This window comes from Rutidosis leptorrhynchoides, chromosome 4 (assembly GCF_046630445.1).
Source record: "Rutidosis leptorrhynchoides isolate AG116_Rl617_1_P2 chromosome 4, CSIRO_AGI_Rlap_v1, whole genome shotgun sequence".
Taxonomy (NCBI): domain Eukaryota; kingdom Viridiplantae; phylum Streptophyta; class Magnoliopsida; order Asterales; family Asteraceae; genus Rutidosis; species Rutidosis leptorrhynchoides.
Genome location: NC_092336.1, coordinates 43,245,189 through 43,260,317, shown reverse-complemented (window position 1 = coordinate 43,260,317; position 15,129 = coordinate 43,245,189).

Here is a 15,129-nt window from a genome sequence, read left to right as displayed (position 1 = left end):
AACTCAAGTCGGTAAGCTACTGGTCCGATACGATCAATAATCTTGAATGGTCCAATATACCTTGGATTTAATTTCCCTCGTTTACCAAATCGAACAACGCCTTTCCAAGGTGCAACTTTAAACATGACCATCTCTCCAATTTCAAATTCTATATCTTTTCTTTTAATGTCAGCGTAGCTCTTTTGTCGACTTTGGGCGGTTTTCAACCGTTGTTGAATTTGGATGATCTTCTCGGTAGTTTCTTGTATAATCTCCAGACCCGTAATCTGTCTATCCCCTACTTCACTCCAACAAATCGGAGACCTGCACTTTCTACCATAAAGTGCTTCAAACGGCGCCATATCAATGCTTGAATGGTAGCTGTTGTTGTAGGAAAATTCTGCGATCGGTAGATGTCGATCCCAACTGTTTCCGAAATCAATAACACATGCTCGTAGCATGTCTTCAAGCGTATGTATCGTCCTTTCGCTCTGCCCATCAGTTTGTGGATGATAGGCAGTACTCATGTCTAGACGAGTTCTTAATGCTTGCTGTAATGTCTGCCAGAATCTTGAAAAAATCTGCCATCCCTATCAGAGATAATAGAGATTGGTATTCCATGTCTGGAGACGACTTCCTTCAAATACAGTCGTGCTAACTTCTCCATCTTGTCATCTTCTCTTATTGGCAGGAAGTGTGCTGATTTGGTGAGACGATCAACTATTACCCAAATAGTATCAAAACCACTTGAAGTCCTTGGCAATTTAGTGATGAAATCCATGGTAATGTTTTCCCATTTCCATTCCGGGATTTCGGGTTGTTGAAGTAGACCTGATGGTTTCTGATGCTCAGCTTTGACCTTAGAACACGTCAAACATTCTCCTACGTATTTAGCAACATCGGCTTTCATACCCGACCACCAAAAATGTTTCTTGAGATCCTTGTACATCTTCCCCGTTCCAGGATGTATTGAGTATCTGGTTTTATGAGCTTCTCTAAGTACCATTTCTCTCATATCTCCAAATTTTGGTACCCAAATCCTTTCAGCCCTATACCGGGTTCCGTCTTCCCGAATATTAAGATGCTTCTCCGATCCTTTGGGTATTTCATCCTTTAAATTTCCCTCTTTTAAAACTCCTTGTTGCGCCTCCTTTATTTGAGTAGTAAGGTTATTATGAATCATTATATTCATAGATTTTACTCGAATGGGTTCTCTGTCCTTCCTGCTCAAGGCATCGGCTACCATATTTGCCTTCCCCGGGTGGTAACGAATCTCAAAGTCGTAATCATTCAATAATTCAATCCACCTACGCTGCCTCATATTCAGTTGTTTCTGATTAAATATGTGTTGAAGACTTTTGTGGTCGGTATATATAATACTTTTGACCCCATATAAGTAGTGCCTCCAAGTCTTTAATGCAAAAACAACCGCGCCTAATTCCAAATCATGCGTCGTATAATTTTGTTCGTGAATCTTCAATTGTCTAGACGCATAAGCAATCACCTTCGTTCGTTGCATTAATACACAACCGAGACCTTGCTTTGATGCGTCACAATAAATCACAAAATCATCATTCCCTTCAGGCAATGACAATATTGGTGCCGTAGTTAGCTTTTTCTTCAATAACTGAAACGCTTTCTCTAGTTCATCATTCCATTCAAATTTCTTCCCTTTATGCGTTAATGCAGTCAAGGGTTTTGCTATTCTGGAAAAGTCTTGGATGAACCTTCTGTAGTAACCAGCTAGTCCTAAAAACTGGCGTATGTGTTTCGGAGTTTTCGGGGTTTCCCACTTTTCAACAGTTTCTATCTTTGCCGGATCCACCTTAATACCTTTTTTGTTCACTATGTGACCGAGGAATTGAACTTCTTCCAACCAAAATGCACACTTTGAAAATTTAGCGTACAATTCTTCCTTCCTCAATACTTCTAACACCTTTCTCAAATGTTCACCGTGTTCTTGGTCATTCTTTGAGTAAATAAGTATGTCATCAATGAAAGCAATGACAAACTTGTCAAGGTATGGTCCACACACTCGGTTCATAAGGTCCATGAACACAACTGGTGCATTAGTTAAACCAAACGGCATGACCATAAACTCGTAATGACCGTAACGTGTTCTGAAAGCAGTCTTTGGAATATCATCTTCTTTCACCCGCATTTGATGATACCCGGAACGTAAGTCAATCTTTGAATAAACAGACGAGCCTTGTAGTTGATCAAATAAGTCGTCGATTCTCGGTAGTGGGTAGCGGTTCTTGATGGTAAGTTTTTTCAACTCTCGGTAGTCGATACACAACCTGAATGTACCATCTTTCTTCTTGACAAACAAAACAGGAGCTCCCCACGGTGATGTGCTTGGTCGAATGAAATCACGCTCTAAAAGTTCTTGTAATTGGCTTTGCAGTTCTTTCATCTCGCTGGGTGCGAGTCTGTAAGGAGCACGAGCTATTGGTGCAGCTCCTGGTACAAGATCTATTTGAAATTCAACGGATCGATGTGGGGGTAATCCCGGTAATTCTTTCGGAAATACCTCGGGAAATTCTTTTGCAATGGGAACATCATTGATGCTCTTTTCTTCAGTTTGTACTTTCTCGACGTGTGCTAGAACAGCATAGCAACCTTTTCTTATTAGTTTTTGTGCCTTCAAATTACTAATAAGATGTAGCTTCGTGTTGCCCTTTTCTCCGTACACCATTAAGGGTTTTCCTTTTTCTCGTATAATGCGAATTGCATTTTTGTAACAAACGATCTCTGCTTTCACTTCTTTCAACCAGTCCATACCGATTATCACATCAAAACTCCCTAACTCTACTGGTATCAAATCAATCTTAAATGTTTCGCTAACCAGTTTAATTTCTCGATTCCGACATATATTATCTGCTGAAATTAATTTACCATTTGCTAATTCGAGTAAAAATTTACTATCCAAAGGCGTCAATGGGCAACTTAATTTAGCACAAAAATCTCTACTCATATAGCTTCTATCCGCACCTGAATCAAATAAAACGTAAGCAGATTTATTGTCAATAAGAAACGTACCCGTAACAAGCTCCGGGTCTTCCTGTGCCTCTGCCGCATTAATATTGAAAACTCTTCCGCGGCCTTGTCCATTCGTGTTCTCCTGGTTCGGGCAATTTCTAATAATGTGGCCCGGTTTTCCACATTTATAACAAACTACATTGGCATAGCTTGCTCCGACACTACTTGCTCCGCCATTACTCGTTCCGACACCATTTGTTCCTTTCGTTCTATTAATCCCTGGTCCGTAGACCTCACACTTTGCCGCGCTATGACCATTTCTTTTACACTTGTTGCAAAATTTGGTGCAGAACCCCGAGTGATACTTTTCACACCTTTGGCATAGCTGCTTCTGATTGTTGTTGTTGTTGCGGTTATTATTGTTGTTGGGATGATTGTTGTAGTTGCTGTTGTTGTTGTTGTTGTTGTTGGGCCGTTTGTTGTAGTTGCGATTGATGTTGCGATTGTTGAGATAATTGTTGCGATTATTGTTGTAATTACTGTTGTTGTTGTATTGGTGATTCTTATCACCATTTTCCTCCCACTTTCTTTTGACTTGCTTCACATTGGCCTCTTCAGCAGTCTGTTCTTTAATTCTTTCTTCAATCTGGTTCACTAGTTTGTGTGCCATTCTACATGCCTGTTGTATGGAGGTGGGCTCGTGTGAACTTATATCTTCTTGGATTCTTTCCGGTAATCCTTTCACAAACGCGTCGATCTTCTCTTCCTCATCTTCGAATGCTCCCGGACACAATAGGCACAATTCTGTGAATCGTCTTTCGTACGTGGTAATATAAAATCCTTGGGTTCGTAACCCTCTAAGTTCTGTCTTGAGCTTATTGACCTCGGTTCTGGGACGGTACTTCTCATTCATCAAGTGCTTGAATGCTGACCACGGTAGTGCGTACGCATCGTCTTGTCCCACTTGCTCTAGATAGGTATTCCACCATGTTAACGCAGAACCTGTGAAGGTATGCGTAGCGTACTTCACTTTGTCCTCTTCAGTACACTTACTTATGGCAAACACCGATTCGACCTTCTCGGTCCACCGTTTCAATCCGATCGGTCCTTCGGTTCCATCAAATTCCAAAGGTTTGCAGGCAGTGAATTCTTTGTAGGTGCATCTTACACGATTTCCTGTACTGCTAGATCCAAGGTTATTGTTGGTATGTAGCGCAGCCTGTACTGCGGCTATGTTTGAAGCTAGAAAAGTACGGAATTCCTCTTCATTCATATTCACTGTGTGTCGAGTAGTCGGTGCCATTTCCTTCAAAATAGTCAAATGGAACAAGTTAATCATACAGAATATTAAGAGTAGTTAATAGTATTTCGTAGCATAATATGAACTCATTTATAAAAGCTTTTTCTTCATATTAGCGTTTTATAAGTTTAAATTTGGGTAGTACCTACCCGTTAAGTTCATACTTGTAGCTAATATACAATTAAACTACTACAATTCTATATGAAAAACTGATTATAATAATATTTCGCGTTCAAATTTTTACACAATATTTTACAAACTTACAATACCGCTTATTTTACATATAGCATGAAATATAGCACACAATAAATTTGATACAAGATGGTTGTGAAGATAATTCTAGCTAGTACACAAGTCGTTCAGCAAAGGAAATAAAGACACGTAATTCATACGTCCAGAAACAAGTCATGCATTATGGTTTTACTAGGATTACTTCCCATCCTTGGTCTTGTGGAACATAACCGTTATGGTCGTTGGTAAGACAGCGTGTTGTAACGTCCTCAAAGGGACGAGGGTTACGTAATGTCCAACAGTCCCGTAACAATCTAAAAACCTCATTTCTTACCCCAATTACCGACTCCGTCACTTGTGGGAACGTTTTGTTTAATAGTTGTAGCCCGATGTTCTTGTTCTCACTTTGGTGAGAAGTGAACATTACTAATCCGTAAGCATAACATGCTTCTTTATGTTGCATGTTAGCCGCTTTTTCTAAATCACGAAGTCCAATATTTGGATATATTGAGTCAAAATAATTTCTTAACCCGTTGCGTAAAATAGCATTTGGGTTCCCCGCAATATATGCGTCAAAGTAAACACATCGTAACTTATGCATTTCCCAATGTGATATCCCCCATCTTTCGAACGAAAGCCTTTTATAAACCAAGGCATTCTTGGAACGTTCTTCGAATGTCTTACAAACTGATCTCGCCTTAAATAGTTGTGCCGAAGAATTCTGACCGACTCTAGACAAGATTTCATCAATCATGTCTCCGGGTAGGTCTCTTAAAATATTGGGTTGTCTATCCATTTTGTGTTTTTATACTGTAAAATAGACAAGAGTTAGATTCATAAAAAAATACTTATTAATACAAGCAATTTTTACATATATCATAAAGCATAAGCACACTATATTACATATATTACACCACACGAATACAACTATCTTATTCCGACTCGCTTGTTTCTTCTTCTTCGGTTTTGGTTCGTTTTGCCAAGTTTCTAGGGATATATGATGTTCCCCTAATACGAGCCGTCGTTTTCCACATTGGTTTAGAAAAACCTGGTGGTTTAGAGGTTCCTGGGTCATTGTTACAACTTAAGGACTTCGGGGGTTGACGATACATATAAAGTTCATCGGGGTTGGAATTAGATTTCTCTATTTTTATGCCCTTTCCCTTATTATTTTCTTTTGCCTTTTTAAATTCAGTTGGGGTAATTTCTATAACACCATCGGAATTCTCGTCGGAATCCGATTCATCGGAGAATTGGTAATCCTCCCAATATTATGCTTCCTTGGCGGAAACACCATTGACCATAATTAACCTTGGTCGGTTGGTTGAGGATTTTCTTTTACTTAACCGTTTTATTATTTCCCCCACCGGTTCTATTTCTTCATCCGGTTCCGATTCTTCTTCTGGTTCCGATTCTTCTTCCGGTTCCGACTCTTCTTCCGGTTCCTCTTCGGGAACTTGTGAATCAGTCCACGAATCATTCCAATTTACATTTGACTCTTCATTATTATTAGGTGAGTCAATGGGACTTGTTCTAGAGGTAGACATCTATCACATAATATCAATCGCGTTAAGAGATTAATATATCACATAATATTCACATGTTAAAAATATATAGTTTCCAACAAAATTTGTTAAGCAATCATTTTTCAAGTAAACACGGTCGAAGTCCAGACTCACTAATGCATCCTAACAAACTCGATAAGACACACTAATGCAAAATTCTGGTTCTCTAAGACCAACGCTCTGATACCAACTGAAATGTCCCGTTCTTATTGATTAAAAACGTTCCATATTAATTGATTTCGTTGCGAGATTTTGACCTCTATATGAGACGTTTTTCAAAGACTGCATTCATTTTAAAACAAACCATAACCTTTATTTCATCAATAAAGGTTTAAAAAGCTTTACGTAGATTATCAAATAATGATAATCTAAAATATCCCGTTTACACACGACCATTACATAATGGTTTACAATACAAATATGTTACAACAAAATAAGTTTCTTGAATGCAGTTTTTACACAATATCATATAAGCATGGACTCCAAATCTCGTCCTTATTTAAGTATGCGACAGCGGAAGCTCTTAATAATCACCTGAGAATAAACATGCTTAAAACGTCAACAAAAATGTTGGTGAGTTATAGGTTTAACCTATATATATCAAATCATAATAATAGACCACAAGATTTCATATTTCAATACACATCCCATACATAGAGATAAAAATCATTCATATGGTGAACACCTGGTAACCGACATTAACAAGATGCATATATAAGAATATCCCCATCATTCCGGGACACCCTTCGGATATGATATAAATTTCGAAGTACTAAAGCATCCGGTACTTTGGATGGGGTTTGTTAGGCCCAATAGATCTATCTTTAGGATTCGCGTCAATTAGGGTGTCTGTTCCATAATTCTTAGATTACCAGACTTAATAAAAAGGGGCATATTCGATTTCGATAATTCAACCATAGAATGTAGTTTCACGTACTTGTGTCTATTTTGTAAATCATTTATAAAACCTGCATGTATTCTCATCCCAAAAATATTAGATTTTAAAAGTGGGACTATAACTCACTTTCACAGATTTTTACTTCGTCGGGAAGTAAGACTTGACCACTGGTTGATTCACGAACCTATAACAATATATACATATATATCAAAGTATGTTCAAAATATATTTACAACACTTTTAATATATTTTGATGTTTTAAGTTTATTAAGTCAGCTGTCCTCGTTAGTAACCTACAACTAGTTGTCCATAGTTAGATGTACAGAAATAAATCGATAAATATTATCTTGAATCAATCCACGACCCAGTGTATACGTATCTCAGTATTGATCACAACTCAAACTATATATATTTTGGAATCAACCTCAACCCTGTATAGCTAACTCAAACATTCACATATAGAGTGTCTATGGTTGTTCCGAAATATATATAGATGTGTCGACATGATAGGTCAAAACATTGTATACGTGTCTATGGTATCTCAAGATTACATAATATACAATACAAGTTGATTAAGTTATGGTTGGAATAGATTTGTTACCAATTTTCACGTAGCTAAAATGAGAAAAATTATCCAATCTTGTTTTACCCATAACTTCTTCATTTTAAATCCGTTTTGAGTGAATCAAATTGCTATGGTTTCATATTGAACTCTATTTTATGAATCTAAACAGAAAAAGTATAGGTTTATAGTCGGAAAAATAAGTTACAAGTCGTTTTTGTAAAGGTAGTCATTTCAGTCGAAAGAACGGCGTCTAGATGACCATTTTAGAAAACATACTTCCACTTTGAGTTTAACCATAATTTTTGGATATAGTTTCATGTTCATAATAAAAATCATTTTCTCAGAATAACAACTTTTAAATCAAAGTTTATCATAGTTTTTAATTAACTAACCCAAAACAGCCCGCGGTGTTACTACGACGGCGTAAATCCAGTTTTACGGTGTTTTTCGTGTCTCCAGGTTTTAAATCATTAAGTTAGCATATCATATAGATATAGAACATGTGTTTAGTTGATTTTAAAAGTCAAGTTAGAAGGATTAACTTTTGTTTGCGAACAAGTTTAGAATTAACTAAACTATGTTCTAGTGATTACAAGTTTAATCCTTCGAAAAAGATAGCTTTATATGTATGAATCGAATGATTTTATGAACATCATTACTACCTTAAGTTCCTTGGATAAACCTACTGGAAAAGAGAAAAATGGATCTAGCTTCAACGGATCCTTGGATGGCTCGAAGTTCTTGAAGCAGAATCATGACACGAAAATAAGTTCAAGTAAGATCATCACTTGAAATAAGATTGTTATAGTTATAGAAATTGAACCAAAGTTTGAATATGATTATTACCTTGTATTAGAATGATAACCTACTGTGAGAAACAAAGATTTCTTGAGGTTGGATGATCACCTTACAAGATTGGAAGTGAGCTAGCAAACTTGAAAGTATTCTTGATTTTATGAAACTAGAACTTTTAGAATTTATGAAGAACACTTAGAACTTGAAGATAGAACTTGAGAGAGATCAATTAGATGAAGAAAATTGAAGAATGAAAGTGTTTGTAGGTGTTTTTGGTCGTTGGTGTATGGATTAGATATAAAGGATATGTAATTTTGTTTTCATGTAAATAAGTCATGAATGATTACTCATATTTTTGAAATTTTATGAGATATTTCATGCTAGTTGCCAAATTATGGTTCCCACATGTGTTAGGTGACTCACATGGGCTGCTAAGAGCTAATAATTGGAGTATATATACCAATAGTACATACATCTAAAAGCTGTGTATTGTACGAGTACGAATACGGGTGCATACGAGTAGAATTGTTGATGAAACTGAACGAGGATGTAATTGTAAGCATTTTTGTTAAGTAGAAGTATTTTGATAAGTGTATTAAAGTCTTTCAAAAGTGTATAAATACATATTAAAACACTACATGTATATACATTTTAACTGAGTCGTTAAGTCATCGTTAGTCGTTACATGTAAGTGTTGTTTTGAAACCTTTAGGTTAACGATCTTGTTAAATGTTGTTAACCCAATGTTTATAATATCAAATGAGATTTTAAATTATTATATTATCATGATATTATCATGTATGAATATCTCTTAATATGATATATATACATTAAATGTCTTTACAACGATAATCGTTACATATATGTCTCGTTTAAAAATCATTAAGTTAGTAGTCTTGTTTTTACATATGTAGTTCATTGTTAATATACTTAATGATATATTTACTTATCATAGTATCATGTTAACTATATATATATCCATATATATGTCATCATATAGTTTTTACAAGTTTTAACGTTCGTGAATCACCGGTCAACTTGGGTGGTCAATTGTCTATATGAAACATATTTCAATTAATCAAGTCTTAACAAGTTTGATTGCTTAACATGTTGGAAACATTTAATCATGTAAATATCAATCTCAATTAATATATATAAATATGGAAAAGTTCGGGTCACTACACAATTCTCGGCAGTGGATAACAGTTTTTGATGGTAAGTTTATTCAACTCTCTTTAGTCAATACACAACCTAAATGTACCATCCTTCTTCTTGACAAACAAAATAGGAGCTCCCCATGGTGATGTGCTTGGTCGAATGAAACCACGTTCTAATAGTTCTTGCAGTTGGCTTTGCAGTTCTTTCATCTCGCTGGGTGCGAGTCTGTAAGGAGCACGAGCTATTGGTGCAGCTCCTGGTACAAGATCTATTTGAAATTCAACAGATCGATGTGGAGGTAGACCCGGTAATTCTTTCGAAAATACATCGGGAAATTCTTTTGCAATGGGAACATCATTGATGCTCTTTTCTTCAGTTTGTACTTTCTCGACGTGTGCTAGAACAGCATAGCAACCTTTTCTTATTAGTTTTTGTGCCTTCAAATTACTAATAAGATGTAGCTTCGTGTTGCCCTTTTCTCCGTACACCATTAAGGGTTTTCCTTTTTCTCGTATAATGCGAATTGCATTTTTGTAACAAACGATCTCTGCTTTCACTTCTTTCAACCAGTCCATACCGATTATCACATCAAAACTCCCTAACTCTACTGGTATCAAATCAATCTTAAATGTTTCGCTAACCAGTTTAATTTCTCAATTCTGACATATATTATCTGCTGAAATTAATTTACCATTTGCTAATTCGAGTAAAAATTTACTATCCAAAGGCGTCAATGGATAACTTAATTTAGCACAAAAATCTCTACTCATATAGCTTCTATCCGTACCCGAATCAAATAAAACGTAAGCAGATTTATTGTCAATAAGAAACGTACCCGTAACAAGCTCCGGGTCTTCCTGTGCCTCTGCTGCATTAATATTGAAAACTCTTCTGCGACCTTGTCCATTCGTGTTCTCCTGGTTCGGGAAATTTCTAATAATGTGGCCCGGTTTTCCACATTTATAACAAACTACATTGGCATAACTTGATCCGACACTACTTGCTCCGCCATTACTCGTTCCGACACCATTTGTTCCTTTCATTCTGTTAACCCCTGGTCCGTAGACCTCACACATTGTCGAGCTATGACCATTTATTTTACACTTGTTGCAAAATTTGGTGCAGAACCCCGAGTGATACTTTTCACACCTTTGGCATAGCTGCTTCTGATTGTTGTTGTTGCGGTTGTTATTGTTGTTGGGATGATTGTTGTAGTTGTTATTGTTGTTGTTGTGCCATTTGTTGTAGTTGCGATTGATGTTGCGATTGTTGGGATAGTTGTTGTTGTATTGGTGACTCTTATCACCGTTTTCCTCCCACTTTCTTTTGACTAGCTTCACGTTGGCCTCTTCGGCCGCCTGTTCTTTAATTCTTCCCTCAATCTGGTTCACTAGTTTGTGAGCCATTCTACATGCCTTTTGTATGGAGGCAGGCTCGTGTGAACTTATATCTTCTTGGATTCTCTCCGGTAACCCTTTCACAAACGCGTCAATCTTCTCTTCCTCATCTTCGAATGCTCTCGAACAAAATAGTCACAATTCTGTGAATCGTCTTTCGTACGAAGTAATATCGAATCCCTGTGTTCGTAACCCTCTAAGTTCTGACTTGAGCTTATTGACCTCGGTTCTTGGACGGTACTTCTCATTCATCAAGTGCTTGAATGCTGACCACGGTAGCGCGTAAGCAGCATCTTGTCCCACTTGCTCTAGATAGGTATTCCACCATGTTAACGCAATACCTGTGAAGATATGCGTAGCGTACTTCACTTTGTCTCCTTCAGCACACTTACTTATGGCAAACACCGATTCAACTTTCTCGGTCCACCGTTTCAATCCGATTGGTCCTTCGGTCCCATCAAATTCTGAAGGTTTGCAGGCTGTGAATTCCTTGTAGGAGCATCCTACACGATTTCTTGCATCGTTAGCTGTATTGCTAGATTCAGAGTTATTGTTGGTATGTAGCGCGGCCTGTACTGCGGCTATGTTTGAAGCAAGAAAGGCACGAAATTCCTCTTCGCTCATATTCAAGGTGTGTCGAGTAGTCGGTGCCATTTCCTTCAAAATAGTCAAATGAAACAATTTAATCATACAGAATATTAAGAGTAGTCAATAGTATCTCGTAGCATAATATGAACTCATTTATAAAAGCTTTTTCTTCATATTAGCGTTTTATAAGTTTAAATTCGGGTACTATCTACCCGTTAAGTTTAAACTTAGTAGCTAATATACAATTCAACTACTACAATTCCATATGAAAAACTGATTATAATAATATATCACATACAAATATTCTTCAAACTTACAACTTTGCTATATTACATATAACATGAAATATAGTACACTATGATACATGACAGTTTTGAAGATAAATCTAGTTAATACGCAAGTTGTTCAACAAAGGAAATAAAGACACGTAATTCATAAGTCCAAAAAACAAGTCATGCATTCTGGTTTTACTAAGACGACTTTCCATCCTTGGTCTTGTGAAAAATAACCGTTATGACCATTGGCTAGGCAGCATGTTGTAATGTCGTCAAAAGGACGAGGGTTTCGTAATGTCCAACAGCCCCGTAATAATCTAAAAACCTTGTTTCTCACCCCAACTACTGAATCCGTCACTTGTGAGAAGGTTTTATTTAAAAGTTGCAATCCGATGTTCTTTTTCTCACTTTGGTAAGAAGCGAACATCACTAACCCGTAAGCATAACATGCTTCTTTATGTTGCATGTTAGAAGCTCTTTCTAATTCACGAAATCCTATGTTGGGATATGTTGAGTCAAAATAAGTTCTTAACCCGTAGCGTAAAATTGCATTTGGGTTCCCCGCATTTAACGCTTTAAAGAAAACACGGCGTAACTTAAAGTCTCCCCAATGTGATATACCCCACCTATCAAAGGAAAGCCTTTTATAAACTAAGGCATTTATGGAAAGTGTTTCAAATGTTTGACAAGTTAATTTCGTCATAACTAAATGTGCTGATGAATTCTGACCGACTCTAGACAAGATTCCCTCAATCATATCCTCTGGTAGGTCTCCTAAAATATTCGGTTGTCTACCCTTAACATCCATTTTGATTTTATACTGTAAAATAGACAAGGATTAGATTCGTAATAACAAACAATACAAGCAATTTTTTACATAGAATATAAAAGTACAAGCACACTACAATATATTTATTACACAACATGCTCACACCCCTCTAATCTGAATCACTGGTTTCTTCTTCTTCGGACTTGGTTCTTTTTCCTAATTTTCTAGGGATATATGATGTTCCTCTAATACGAGCCGTCGTTTTCCATATTGGTTTAGAAAAACCTGGTGGTTTAGAGGTTCCCGGGTTATTGTCACGATATTAAAAATACGGGTGTTGACGGTACATATAAAGTTCATCGGGGTCGGAATCAGATTTCTCTATTTTGATGCCTTTTCCCTTATTATTTTCTTTTGCCTCATTAAATTGGGTCGGGGTAATTTCTATAACATCATCGAAATCCTCATCAGGATCCAATTCATCGGAAAATTGGTAATTTTTCCAATATTTGCTTCCTTAGCGGAAACACCATTGACCATTATTAACTTTGGTCCATTGGTTGAGGATTTTCTTTTATTTGACCGGTTTTCTGTGGTTTCTACTATTCCCCCTCCGGAACCTCTTCTTCTTCCGGTTCCTCTTCTTCTGGTTCCTCTTCTTACGGTTCCTCTTCTTCCGGTTCCGTTTCCTCTTCTCCCGGTTCTTCGGGAACTTGTGAATCTTGCCAATATATATTCGACTCTTCATTATTATTAGGTGAGTCAATGGGATTTGTGCTAGAGGTACACATCTATCACACAATATCAAACATGTTAAGAGATTAATATACCACATAATATTTACATGTTAATAATATATAGTTTCCAACAAAAATGTTAAGCAATCATTTTTAAAGAAAACACGGTCGAAGTCCAGACTCACTAATGCATCCTAACAAACTCGATAAGACACACTAATGCAAATTTTCTGGTTCTCTAAGACCAACGCTCGGATACCAACTGAAATGTCCCGTTCATATTGATTATAAACGTTCATATTAATTGATTTCGTCGCGAGATTTTGACCTCTATATGAGACGTTTTTCAAAGACTGCATTCATTTTTAAAACAACCATAACCTTTATTTTATCTATAAAGGTTTAATAAGCATTATGTAGATTATCAAATAATGATAATCTAAAATATACCGTTTACATACGACCAATACATAATGGTTTACAATAAGAATACATTACATCACAAATAAGTTTCTTGAATGCAGTTTTTACATAATATCATACAAGCATGGACTCCAAATCTTGTCCTTATTTTAGTATGCAACAGCGGAAGCTCTTAATAATCACCTGAGAATAAACATGCTTAAAACGTCAACAAAAATGTTGGTGAGTTATAGGTTTAACCTATATATTATCAAATCATAATAATAGACCACAAGATTTCATATTTCAATATACATCCCATACATAGAGATAAAAATCATTCATATGGTGAACACCTGGTAACCGACATTAACAAGATGCATATATAAGAATATCCCCATCATTTCGGGACACCCTTCGGATATGATATAAATTTCGAAGTACTAAAGCATCCGGTACTTTGGATGGGGTTTGTTAGGCCCAATAGATCTATCTTTAGGATTCGCGTCAATTAGGGTGTCTGTTCCCTAATTCTTAGATTACCAGACTTAATAAAAAGGGGCATATTTGATTTCGATAATTCATCCATAGAATGTAGTTTCACGTACTTGTGTCTATTTTATAAATCATTTATAAAACCTGCTTGTATTCTCATCCTAAAAATATTAGATTTTAAAAGTGGGACTATAACTCACTTTCACAGATATTTCCTTCCTCGGAAATAAGACTTGGCCACGGATCGATTCACGAACCTATACAAATATGTACATATATATCAAAGTATGATCAAAATATAATTACAACCATTTTTATTATGTTTTAAAGATTTGAGTGTATTAAGTCAGCTGCCCTCGTTAATAACCTACAACTAGTTGTCCACAGTTAGATGTACAGAAATAAATCGATATATATTATCTTGAATCAATCCACGACCCAGTGTATACATGTCTCAGGCTAGATCACAACTCAAAGTATATATATTTTTGGAATCAACCTCAACCCTGTATAGCTAACTCCGACATTACTGCATATAGAGTGTCTATGGTTGTTCCAAATAATATATATATACATGGGTCGATATTGTAGTGACCCGAACTTTTCCATGTATATATATATTAAATGAAATTGATATTTACATGATTAAGTGTTTCCAACATGTTAAGCAATCAAACTTATTAAGACTTGATTAATTGGAATAGGTTTCATATAGACAAATGACCACCCAAGTTGACCAGTGATTCACGAACGTTAAAACTTGTAAAAACTATACGATGACATATATATGGTTATATATATAGTTAACATGATTTTATTATAAGTATGTATCTCATTAGGTATTTTAACAATGAGTTATATACATAAAAATGAGACTATTAAATTAAGAAACTCGAAAACGATATATATAACGATTATCGTTATAACGTCTTACTAGGTACATATGAATCATATTAAGATATTGATATACTTGGTTAATTATGTTAAATGATA